Genomic DNA, 13,612 nt, shown 5'->3' with positions numbered 1-13,612 from the left:
ATCCTAGTAAAAGTGTTAAGAGAAAAACTATTAAAATTCACTAAAACATACTAAGGCAGGAATGATTAATGTTTTCACCTGAGAAATGTTTTCTGTTTAAGGCTTCTTAACTGGTGAAATTCTAGGCAACTTGGAATTAGGAAGGCAAAGCTGTGCCTGTAAACTGGATGCCCAAATCAGTTTAACTTCTTATATCTGAGAAGATATTTTCTTACTGTAATCAGTAAGGTCCAAATCTCAGTGTCTACCATGTATTAATTCCTAATAATTAGAGTAGTCACAATCATCACCCCATGGGACGTTTATGCCATGGGATGCTCCTACTAGTGGCTTGAAATGAGCTTGACCTCCTGGGTCCCCAGAAGTCTGCAGATAGAGGACCGCAAAGTAACTTCTTGATCTGAGGAGCTGCTCTCTACCCTCCCCATTGTTTCTGTAAAATATTTGGCTGGCTATCTAAATATAGTACATAAACTGCTTATTACTTCTGCTTAATTACCACCCAGCATAATGTAGTAACTATTGGCAATGTAGTTACTAAGTATATATCAGATTGAACTCATTTTAAATTTATTCCAATGTAGTTCTAAACTCCATTCATGCTTTGTGATTGTCATTAATTGTAACATAGCATGGTCTGTGTTTGCAGCTCAAAAGAAGTAGAGGGATTAAGGTGAGCCATTTTCATTAAGCCTCTTTTAAATAATATATTAAAGGTCATAATGTTCTTGATAAATTACAATGTACAGTACATATGAACTGTGACACTGGGTTTCATTTTAAAATAGCAATGTTTGCATATCACTGTTGTGGCTGTTTCACACCTCTAAAGGTCATAAGCCCTGGCTTACATTTAGCAGAAAATCAATGATTCTGGCAGAGGAGTTCAGTCTAATAACAGTACAAGTGATCACTCATCTCTAGTAGTAATAAGGATGGTCTTTGAAGGGTAAGCAGGACCCTGGCCACTAAAGTCAGCAATACTGTCAAAGTATTTTATATCATTTATGGTAGACTGACTGTTTAATCTATTATTTAAATGTACTCACTAGTTTTTCCCAAGGAGGTAACATAAAACAATATTTTACCTTCAGTTAAAACACCTTAGCTACAGTATAGTATAAATGCAGTGCTCTAGAGTAACTTCCCTGTAGAACAATAAATAAATTTAGAAAGGACTTCTTTTTAGCATATGAATAATATTAATTATTGACATACATTTCTAAATTTATTTTTAGGATGTTCCAAGCCAAGATATTATTCTAGAACTTAATAGGGATTTTTTTTTTTTTTAAATAGGAAGCTATATTCAAAAAGTTCACTTGGTAATTTTATCTTTCTGTGCAAGAAAATATTTAGTAAATTCCACTTAAAATTCAAAGCAAAACAAATTTACAATAACCTTAAATTGAAATTTAGTAATATAATACCCATTTCTTTACTTTAAAATGTGAAACTAATAGAAAATTATGAGAGGCAGGGTTGATGTAGTGAACAAGTAGTGCTCCAATCACTGTAATTGTGAGATAATTAGGTAACCTTTCTGAACTTCAATTTTCTTATCTATAGAACGTGAATAATACTTGTACTGCTTACGTCTTCCAGTTTGTGGTGGGAATCAAATGAGATAATACATGAAAAAATGCTTCATTAATTACCAAGTGTTTTTCCAAATGTATGCTGTCTTAAATATAAATTAGCAACTGGACTCTAGATTGCAGCTATGCATGTGTTTCTTTAAAGATCATTTACCTAACATCCTCTGAAGTGCAAGCATGTTATAACCTGAGCTTTCTACTGAAATCTGAATTTCCATTTTAACTTTTGTATCTTTCAAAGCCTCATATAACTGATAGCTAACTTTCACTGAATTCTTACTATTATTATACATATTAATTTTACTATTCTATTATTTCTATTATTCTACTTTTATATCTACTATTTTACTATATGTACATATCATCTCATTTAATCCTCACAACAACCCTATGAGCTAGGTAAGGGAATTATCCCCATTTAGGCAACTGAAGCAGAATTGTTTAAGGAATTTTCCAATTCCTTAAGTCACACAGCTAATAAGTGATAAAGCTGAAATTGAACTGAGGTCTGTGTGATTCCAGAGTCCAGACGGGTCCACTAGCTTCATCAGGCAATATACATCATACTAGCTACAGCTCATCCCGTATTAAAATCCCCCGAATGCCATAAATTTCTAAAAGACCTATTGTCATGAAATAATTTAAAAACGAGTAGTACCGAAACTTTTCACCACAAAAGGACTCATTACTTCTGCTAATTAGGATACCTGACAAATTCATTACCTGGCTTTAAGATGAAAGTGGATGACTGGCTTTCCAGAGACCTCCAATAGTTATGTAGTGGCCTAACGAAATCAGAGCTATCTAGCAAATTTCAGTCAATAGCTTGGCTAACCAGCAAAATGGAGCAAAGATACACTTGGTGTTAACTAAAACACTCACTGTGTGGCTACCTACTAGGTCTCATCACTAGCTATTTATTTGTGGCTTTGGGGTAATGGTTATAGTAGTGGTGCTGCATTTACATAGGATCATCTGAACTTTTTTTCCAGCCCTTCTGAATATGGTACACATTTTAAGAAACCAACTTGGGGCTCAAGGATATGGTTGGTGGCTTTGAAATAACTTTCTAACTGGTCTAACAAAGACAACCTAGTGCTGTGGAAATACATGAAATTTAGCTCTTCACACCAGTTCTCCCCCTTTACCAATCACTGCTGTGAGAGCATCAGTTTCCTTATCTATAAAATGGAAATTACAAAACCTATCTTACTGGATTTCTGTGGATATTAAAAGTATTTTGTGAATTACAAGGTACTATAGGAATTCCCAGTATCTAGAACACCAGGCTATGTTTACATAGGCATGGATACACAGACAAAAGACAAATGAAATTTAAAGATTTATTAATTTCAATATAGTAACAGTTACCACTTTCAATTTCTCCAGCATTGGCATGTCCAAATCTTTCTTATCTTTTAAGGCCAAGCTTAAAAACCTTCTCCTCCAAGAACCCTCCCATGACACCCAGATGGTATTTCTTCTTAATTACCAAAGAACTTTAGATTATGCTCATGGTATTTATAACCTTCTACCTTATATTACAGGTATTTATGTATTTTATCTCTTCTAATTATATATTAATACACAGTTTATAGCACACTGTGTGCAGCTTCTGCTGCTGCTCCCATCTATAGGCTGCTTACTACACAGCAAAACTCTTGCCAAGAGCCTTACGTGTAACCTATGAGGTAGGTAACATTACCATTTTACAGATAAGGAAACAGACAACAAAGGTGGTTGAGCCAGGATTTGAGCCCAAGTGCTAAGCTACAGTACACCATAATAAATATTCTGTTTGGTGGGTAATAAAGGCACAATTTCCACAAGGTCACTGAGGTCAGTCTTAATTTCGCAGAAAATTGAACCTGATTTGGCACATCTGAACCCAGGTCTTCTAAATTCAACTCCAGTGTTTTCTGAAATGTTGTATCTTGTATCTCTGGCTTTCACACCACTCCAACTTCATGCCAGAAGACCTCTGAGAGGCAGCTCAATGACTGAAAGTGCCAACCAGTCACATCTGGTGCAAATAATAAAAATAACTCAGGAAATGTCATCCACTGCGTTGCTGCTGCCTAGCACTGCCACGTACTATGGCAGCTGGCATAGTCATTTAACCTCCCTGCCAGGGAGTCTTCATCTGGAAAATGGAGATAAGCATTTGAACCCTACCCAAACTCACAGGATTTGAATTTAAGGGGAAAAAATACTTTCAGTTATTCAGAAGAAAACTATTTGGCATGAGGAAATTATGTCATGCTTTTTTCTTTCCGTTTTCAACATCTAAAGCTAACACAAATATTTTAATTTATTATATAAAAAGTATGCTGTGAAAAAGGGTCTTCGCTCTGGCCTATGGTTTTTTTGCAGCTCACAGAGGTTCTAAGGAATATGCAATTAAGATAGGCAAAATGGCTCTCACACCAGCTGATGGACCTTCTCCAGAAACTTCCCTTACAACTTTTTTTTTTTTTTTCTGCCTTAAAACAATCTTTATTTGCTTTAATTATTGCTGTGTAGTGAGCACTCTCTGTTAATTCCTCAAATCATTTAGTCTACAAAGCTTTGATTGAAGTTCCTATTTACTTTATAAGAGAAACTAAAAACTTTTTTTTTCTCATCCTACTTTCAATTCTGTAAAGGTTTAAAAAAAAAAAAGATTCAAACCACAAATTTGGTTAAATAGCTTAAGACAAGATAGATACTAAAGAAGATTCCTCTAAGGCTACAAGGCCACACTAACTACCAGTTGTTCATTGACTGATTGTATATTTAATCTCCTTAACAACCCATCCCCCAGTCTGTGCTTACAGCCATAACCTGAGTTAGAGGCTCAATTTCTCCAAATAAATAGCGCTTCTAGCCAATTAGGGCTTAGTAGCTAAACAAAATTTTCCCAAGTAAATAATAAGGCAGCAGCACTACAATGTTGTTGCCCTAGGGTGACACTACTAAGAACCTGGGGAAAACCATTTTTCTTTTAAAGCTGTGACTACTGGTCAAATTTATTAAGTTTTAGTAAGAATATAGCGAAGAACTCTAGTCCCAAGAGCTGTTCTATGCTTTCCGAAAATACCTCTTGGGAGGTAACACAAAAAATTAAGTCCTCACAATAGTGATTTTATTAAATTAGTTGCTTTATAAAACACTGCAGATGTCATAATTGTTAGCATAACAATTTACCAAACTGTAGTTAACTGGTGCAGTTTGCTGAGCATGTTTTATAAAGGAAAGGAAATGCCAAAACCCTGTTAAAGTTGTTCCATCGCAGCCTAGGAGAACAAAAGAGATTTGTTTCTCAGACACTTAAATCAGGCAATTAAAACAGGTAAAGAGTTTCCCTCCCCCATCTGAAGCGCTCCATCAGTAGAAAGATTCTGATAAATATAAAGTAGACAGTCTGTGCACTCAAGAGATTTCACAACTTGTAATGCAATAATGGAGAGGTTTACCTTCTTCAGCTTCAAAGTTGGAGGGTTTTGGTCATTTAATTTTTTAAGTTTCAAACTGGTAGTGGCTTTTCAGCCATAGTATCTTCACTCTGAGATAAGCAGTCTTCTTCACAATGTATTTTTAATATCCTCACGCTCAACTTTTAGACAAAGCAATTTTAATACTAGGTGCCACATCACATGCCCGTGCTGCAAAGTGCTTTTCTTGACAAGTTATGTAGTTCAAGGAGGTATGGTTAAGGCTGTATTACTGAATGGTGCTGGTAAATACAACACAATTTTTTTGTCATGTTGCAACCTTTGTTTCCAATTTAGTGACTGCTGCTATGGAATCAGATAGCAACAATGACAACATTATTAGGATTTTTTTTTTTTTTTAAACTATGATTTAGCAACTGAGGTGCCCGCTTTTAACCCCTTGGCAGCAAGATCCAAGTACCCTCATATGCACATTAGCACCTAAGTGTCAAGGGGTTAAGTAACCAGCACAAAGATACTGCGCTTCTGATTGTAGCATTTGGCAGAACTGAAAGTAAAGGAAGTTGTGCTACATGTTGAAGGGACTGTGGGCAACAGAAAGAAGACACCAGGAGAAGATAAAATATCACATGAAGTCTTCATAGTCTTGTACATATCCTCCATCATAACCACCATAGTCTGCCAGATCGTCTTTCATGGTGGCCTTTAATCCCCCTCCAGGAACCACACCTTTCTTCTTCTTTTTGGCTTTGCTTTGCTTTTCTTGCTTCTGTTTTTCACTGCAAAGCACAGTCAATGAATTGGTAATCTTTTTCAAGTCATCAATTTCCAATGAAATACAAACACCTCGAACTAAAGCTTCCAAAAAAACTGGCATAATATAGTGATTTTTCATATTGTGTAATTTTATCTTTCAGTAACTTTCCAAACTCTGTGAAATCATCTCTTGAAGATGGGTTCATAGCATCTATTCCATAAACTGTATTATTAACACCAAAAGTTTCTTTTGCTAATTCGAGGTCTGACTCTTCCTGCAACTTCTTTAGCCGCAGTTTATCTGCTAATTGTTCTTCTGGTGTTAGCGCTTTAGGTTCTTCGGGTTCTTCTAACCTCTTTTTGATTTCATCTTGCCTTTTCTTGTGTTGCCGCTCTTTCTCTTTGATCTTCTCTACTATTTTTTTCTTCTCTGAAATTTTTACTTCTGGTTTAACTTCCGCTTCCTCTTTCTTTTCGTCATCATCGTCATCCCAGTTATCCTTGACGTCCTCGTCTTCGTCTTCGCCTTCCCAGCGGTCCCCGCCGCCGCCGCCGCCGCCCCCCACCTTCCGCACCGGGTCCTCCACGGAGAACGTGTCCGCGTCCCAGGAGTCGGAGTCCCCTGCCGCCGCCGCCGCCGCTGCCGCCATCTCAGGCCGAGTGTGAGAGTGTGTGAGCGGGAGAACAACCACGGAGTTAGCGGGGCGGAGGTGAGTCACTGGATTTGCTCTCGTTGGCCGGCGCGGGGCAGGCCTCCCTTACAACTTAATATGGCCTGAGGCAAGAATAATTTGGTCACATGATGATTTTATGCAGCAGACTATAGAGTAATAGAAGGGTTAATGTAGAGGTCTTGGTGGTATTTGTATAGCTATGCCACTGTAAAACTGCATTTGCTTTTTTCCCTCATATTTTTAGTTTACACTTTGTTTCATAAAGGTGTCTCCTTTTGTAAAAACATTACAACTCTTTCACCATTCACTTATTTTCTTATGATTAGAAGTTGGAGAAGGACTGTGATGGTTGGGTTCATGTGTCAACCTGGACAGGTGATGGTGCCCAGGTGTCTAGTGAAGCAAGCACTGGACTAACTGTTACTGCAAGGACATCTGTGGCTGATTAATAAACCAGAAGGCCGGTTTATTAAATCATCAGTCAATTAACTGCACCTTTAACTGATTACATCAATGAAGGGTGTGTTTTCTGTAATGAGAGAATTCAATCAGCTGGATTTAATCCAATCAGTTGAAGACTTTTAAGGGAGAAAGAGAGAACCTTCACTTCTTCTTCGGCTAGTCAGCATCTTCTGCGAAGTTCATCAAACACCTTCATCCGAGTTGTCAGTTTACTGCCTTGCCCTACAGAATTTGAACTTGTGCATCCTGCCCAATGGCATTTGGACTCGTGCATCCCCACAGTTGCTTGAGACAATTTTATAAAATCTTATATTTACAGATTTCTCTTTTTGGTTCTGTTTCCCTAGAGAACCCTAACTAATACAAGGACTGAAAGTTACCAATTAGGCAGTCTTTAATCACTGTTGACTTAATGTTGGGTGTAATTCAACTATATATATCAGTTACAAGTTTGGCTCTTAGTGTTTCTCATCTCTCTTCATCACACTGGCCTTTTCAAGAGCAGAATGCTTATGAAACAAAAAAAAATTTGTTCTATTAGCTATGAAATCACTAAACAATGAAAAATAAATTTCAAGAACAATGCTCTTAGAAGCCAAAGTCTGGCCCTTATGCAATTTCCCATGGTATCATTACTTTTTAAAAGCACTCTGGCAGGCTTTGAAAACATAATAGAGGTCAATAATTTGTGACCACACAGGATCTGTGTGTAGTTTAAATGTGTGTGGCCCTATAATTAAGGCAGAAAATTGAATCCAAATGGAGATCTAGTTCAAACCATCATTTGCAATTTATGAGATGAAATCTGAATTATCAAATCAGAGTATTAAAAAATATAGGCAATTCATGATTACCTTACTTTCTGATTTTCTGATATTTACTCTAATTGCTTAGTAGACACAAAGGGCATTTCCTCCGGTTAAGTAGTTATGTCGTCAAGTTGCTTAATTATAGCTTTTTTTGACAGTTCTCCATGTACTTACTTCACATGCTGGGAAGTTTTTGAAATCTAAACTTTTCAGGTCTCTCAGAAAGATTTCAGAAAGGGCAGGGCAAAGACCTGGATTAAGTATGAAAACAGGACAATTCTAGTCAGTTTTCAGACTGCTTAGGAATCAAGTCTCCACACCCGGCCTCAATGACTTCTCTGAATCTCTGACACAACCATAAAGTATCAAAGCACACTGCAAAACATAAGCCAAGCAGGGGGAAAAAAAAAAGTTCCTAACACTTTTTGTACAAAGTTCAGAATCTGCGTTTAACTGCAACTAAACTAGTAAATACTCAATGTAATGAGTAACAGAGAGGGAGTATTATATTTTAATATTTGCATGTTGTTAAAAAATAGTTTGGCATCTTGAGACTTTCACACAGTTCAAACACAGCTCTAAAAGAGTCATTAATTTAGGTGCATTTACACATCATTATTTCTTATGTAAGCACACCCACACATGACCCATATATGGAAGGGAGCTGCCAGACTAGCCTGTTAGCAGGCTGGGGCACATTTTGTGTTTTCTGGTTTAGGAGGTGACATTTCTCGTTGTACTGTGTGTAAGTGAAGCTACAATGAAGAATGCTTATTCCTATCACATCTGCTTACTAACTTCCTTTAGCCTACAACTCTGTTAGTTTTGGGCTTTCTGAAATTTAGTCCATAATTTCTTGTCTTGCAATTCTCTAAGAGACTAAAGAAAAGACAAAGTAGACTTAAAATCAGTTTTCAACAGGTAGATTGAATGCACTGATATGACCCTGTAAAAGGTCTAATCCAGATCTCAGCTTTTAAAATAGGCACTTCCTTAATGGGTAGCACTTCTTAAAATAAACCTTTCTTTTTCAAAGCAAAAACTAAAACAATAACCTCTTTCTAATAGAGATCCTGCTATAAGTTAATAACTAATAAACATATGATCAGATAACTATGTTTTTACATGTAAGTACTATTAAAAAATTTTAATCAGTTTACAAAGTACAAAATCAAGTCAAATTTAAAGGTGACTAATGAGCATCTAAAAAATTCATTTGCTTATAAAAAATCCAAGCTGAACAAAACTAAGCATCTCTTATTCGTCCCTTTATGTTATAGTAGCCTGGACTTGAAGTACTTGGACTTAGCATTATAATTTTACACAATTTGCAAATATCTCAAAAATGTTGTCTCTCTACCGTGAGGCTAAAGAGTACATAAAACTGTGATTTTGGGTTATTTTCACAGCAGACATTCTCAGATGCTTATCTTTAAGAGATGAAAGCTGGAGAAGTTGTTACTCCCTATTCAACGTATTAGCAACATTTTAACACTTAAGAGATGCTTTCTGGGGCAATGTGCAAAGACATCCTGAAAACACAGCTGTAATACTTTACCCTAGAAGAAATCTCTGTTGGCTGCAAGAGGCTTAGAAAATCTGTAAGGACAAATTTACTCACTGTTTGCTTCATAAAGTGGTTTATACATAAGGTCTTCATGTATAATGCTTCCAGACTCAGAAAACCATACAAAGGAGTTTAAAAAACTGTAAAACTATAGTTCCATGCACTTTTGTACTAGTCTTCTAATATCTATACCACTTTAAAATGAGAAGTGAATACCATTTTAAATGAGAAGGAAGAAAAAGTATGCTAAAACTTAAGCTTTGATTTTTCTTTCGTTAAAACTTTTGATATTTATTCTGTTTAACTTCCTTTAAACCAGTTGCAAACTACCCTCCTCTAAAAAAAAAAAAGATTAAAGACATAAATTACTTTATCTTTTGCTCACCAATAAAAGCAAAGATAAATTGAGAGCTTGAGAGCATAGTTTCCCACAGAAATGGACGAATTAAAAAAAATTCTGTTCATTTTAACAAAAAGTTTCAATGTTTTTAATAACATATAGAAAACACCCAACTAGAATGACTTAACAAACACTTAAAATGGTATACTTTAAATAAGGATACTCTACCATCATTAAAAGTAACCTTTTCAATTCTAAAAAGGCAGATTCAGACTTAAGTCTTACATATGCTTTAGTTACTTTCCCAATGTGAAATGTTCCAAAATGCTTTGCCTATCATTTATTTGGTGTAGTAGTTATTTTTCTGTATATGCTATTTAAAAATTTGGACATATGGTCTAAGTAGTACAAGTGCATTTATAGGAAAAATATGATGGAATAATAGAAATTTGGCCTGTTTTGGAAAATCTAGGATATAGGGGTGTGCTATGTGCTGCGGAGAACAGAATTCAACAAGGGTGTCTTTGATATTAAAATAACTTGTCTATACTAAGGTTATCTGTTGGATGGTAGTCATTTTGGATTAAATTACAGTCTTTCAAGTCTTTTTCCTACTTATTGCCCTCATCACAACTCTCACCATTTAAAAATCTCCCTCTTCTTAGGAAATGTACATGGAAGTATTACGTGTTCAAGAAGCATGATACATACAACCTATTCTTAAATGTTTAGAAAATTGATTAAGAAAGACACACAGACGGATTGATAGAGAGACGGACAGACAGAATGATATAGGAAATGTGACAAAATGTTAAAATAGGTGGAATCAGGTATCGGGAAGCAGTGTTGGAATTCTCTGTATGGGTTTTGTATTATTTTTGCAAATGTCCTGTACATTTGAAATTATTTAAAAATAAACGTTTAAAAAGAAAAATGACAGCATTAAAATGTCATTGTCTTGTCAGGGATGAAGCCCCACTCCTTGCATAACACAGAAGCATGTGGTAGCAACTCACCTACCTTACAAAAACATGAATCACCTGCTCTAATAAAGATGATAACTAGATCAAGTTAGGGTGTCATTCTAAATCAATGATCTAAATCTAAGTTTTAATTAGTCAATGAGTACTAGAATTTAAAATTCCCTTATTTTGCAAAATGACCCTCTTCCCTGAACTTTCTACAATCTCTCAAATTTTTAATAAGAGATTCTAAAATATACATTCTCAGCAAGAAAACATCATCTTCCATATTCAAATAATTTGTAAGAGTCATTGGAGGATTGCTAGCTGGTTCAAAAGTGTACACATAACAAAAAAAGGAGTAATTCTGTAAGAATTGTGCCTGTTTGTGATTCAAGTTTTCATGATGCACTTCCTATTGTATGTCTTTTGTTGACAAGTAAATGTATGACCTTAAATCCTTACAACAGCTAGACATATCATGCTCTTGGAAGTGTTAATCCACCAATAGGTATATAACATTCACTGATTGAAGAGATGAACTAATATACTCCAGCTGCAACAATTTTTGAACTATGCAACTAATTTCATTTTTTCCTCTTCCTCTATTTTTAGCTAAAGAAATACTTTCCAAGCCTCAGGGAAAAAAAAAACAAAAAAGAAATATTGAAAATTTACCACCAATCTTTCCCATATGTAAAATGTAACAAACATCTATAATTTGATGTCCAGTAAGAATAACATTAAAAGGTATATGGTAAAACAATACTGTAATAAGTCCATAAAAATATGCAAGCTATTATTCCAAGTTCCTTAAAAAATTGTTTCTATTAAATAACCAACCATATATACCCTTTCAGTACTCCTCCGTTTATTTTTTTCATTCCTGACTGCTATCCTAATGAAGAAAAATAAACTAAAAACACACACACACATCTATGAATAGACATTTCCCATGGAGAAAATACATGGACTTATTCCTCACTCATAATAATTAACCATTGTATAAGAATAAAATCTGAACCATTGTAGCAGAAATAAAGCATATCTCATATTTTTCAAATTCTGGGAGTAATTTAATATCAAGGTGTTTAATTTATTTTTGGATTTCTTGATAGCAGAAAGACCAAACCTCATTTTGAGTAATGAAAATGCTGTTAGAGGTTATATAGTATAGTGGTAAAAGCACTGACTCAGGACCTGAGTTCAAGTCCTGGCTTGGCCACTTAACAGCTGAGTAGCCCTGGTCAATTTATTTGTTATTCCATGCCTTAGCTTCTTCATTTGTGAAATTATGATAATAGTACCCTTAAGGGATATTTTGAGGATGCCATGTAATGAGATTTATGTACTAGCTATTATTGATTTGATAATTCTTATTATAGGTGCATACATAGCTAAATTAATTAATATAAATGGATAGCATGACAAAATTTAATGGTAGCACATTGTGAAAAGACATTTATTCTAAGCAGGTAAAACTAAAGATCTAATTGATATGTAATTTCTGTAATCCATCTAGCAGAACCAAACTTAGAAACTTAGTAGCAACATGTTATAATTGGTGAATACTAAATTTAATGTTTTGGTAATAGCATGGCACATACTGTACTAACGTAGGATATTTTATAGGCTCATTAAAAAGGAATAATAAAATGAAAGAGTTATTTTAATATGTGTAATTATTTCATAATTACTTCCACATATATATTGAAGTCATAAATTAAAGCATGTAAAGTAGAAAATAAAGCAGGAATAGTTAAATAGATATTACTTTATAATTTTAAGATTGAATAAATATTCTTAATATAAAGTAATTAAAATCACATAAGGGCAATATGGGTGAAAAATTTTGAGATGAGAATTTTAAATTTAAGTCTTTTCTTAACATTAAAGAATGATGTTTATAATAAAATAGTACAAGGCAAATTTTTCTAGGATGTTAAAGAAATAGAAGAGGGACATCTGTAGAAATGTTCAAAGAAGCTGGATATCTCAGGCATACAGCATTAAATGTAGAACTGTATTGTCCAATTTAGTAGCCACTACCCACATACGGCAAACTGAAAAAAAAACAAATTCCTCAGTTTCTCTAGTCACATTTAAGGGCTCAGCAGCCACATGTAGCATATTGGACAGCACAGATACAAAATATCTATATCACTGGTCCATTTAACAGTATTGCACTAGACAGCAACAGATTGGTTTACTAATGACACTCAACTGAAGACTTAACCAACAGTCCTAACCTCTTACCCAAACAAATTCTTTCTATTAAGCTTGCAAAAAGAAATAAGAAGTTAAAGGAAGCTTTTACCTCCTTTTCTGAAATGTTTAAGAGCATGAAAAGGAAGAGGGCCTGGACAATTCTCACATCAGACAACTGGCCACCAAGAAATGGAAAAATTAATGAGGTCCTCAAAGCTATTGCTGTACTCACGTGGCAGGGTAGCAGTGGGACCAGTGGCCAGGAGGACTCCTCTTCAGGGGTACATTTCCTCTAGGGAAGGGATCCCCATGTGGGGCCTTCGCACTGGTGGGACCGTCCCCATTATGGGGCTGTGGTTCCTGCCAGTGAAAAATGGGAAATTTCATTGTTAGCCAGCTTTGAAACTTTCCCCCTTTGAGATATGTAAAAACACTGCTTACTGGATAATGTGGTTAATTCAGAGTAGGGTTATATGAGATGAACTTTAGAACTGATTATCCATGATGTGTGACTGATTCCACCTGCCTGCCTCTAAGTCCCCAGAGAAAATAACCTGCAATATTATTGCAACTGTCTTAGAATCTTAGCTCTAGTCCTATATTGAAAAGATTAGATTGAACCAGGTAATGGTTTTTCCAATCAAGATAAAAAATAAGGTTGTTTTTTAATTATCAGTAATGGGCAGTCACCATTTCTCATCACCACTACAGAGAAGAGCAAATATAATCAGATATAATGAAAACCTCACGAAGTTCCATCCCTTCTCATTCTCACCCTATCCAAACTTTTAAAACTAGAGTT

The 13,612-nt window shown here is 35.2% G+C and overlaps 1 protein-coding gene and 1 pseudogene across 2 annotated transcripts in view; both read right to left on the bottom strand.

Annotated features, from left to right (window-relative positions):
* Positions 1-13,612, bottom strand: part of UBE2E2 (ubiquitin conjugating enzyme E2 E2) — a 489,981-nt gene that overhangs the window by 148,051 nt on the left and 328,318 nt on the right. The window lies entirely within an intron of this gene.
* On the bottom strand, positions 5,357-6,692 carry LOC119541613 (annotated as a pseudogene).

The sequence above is a fragment of the Choloepus didactylus genome, chromosome 1, assembly GCF_015220235.1.
Source record: "Choloepus didactylus isolate mChoDid1 chromosome 1, mChoDid1.pri, whole genome shotgun sequence".
NCBI classification, from domain to species: domain Eukaryota; kingdom Metazoa; phylum Chordata; class Mammalia; order Pilosa; family Megalonychidae; genus Choloepus; species Choloepus didactylus.
The sequence above is the reverse complement of the archived record's forward strand: the minus strand, read 5'-3'. Positions and strand labels throughout refer to the sequence as shown.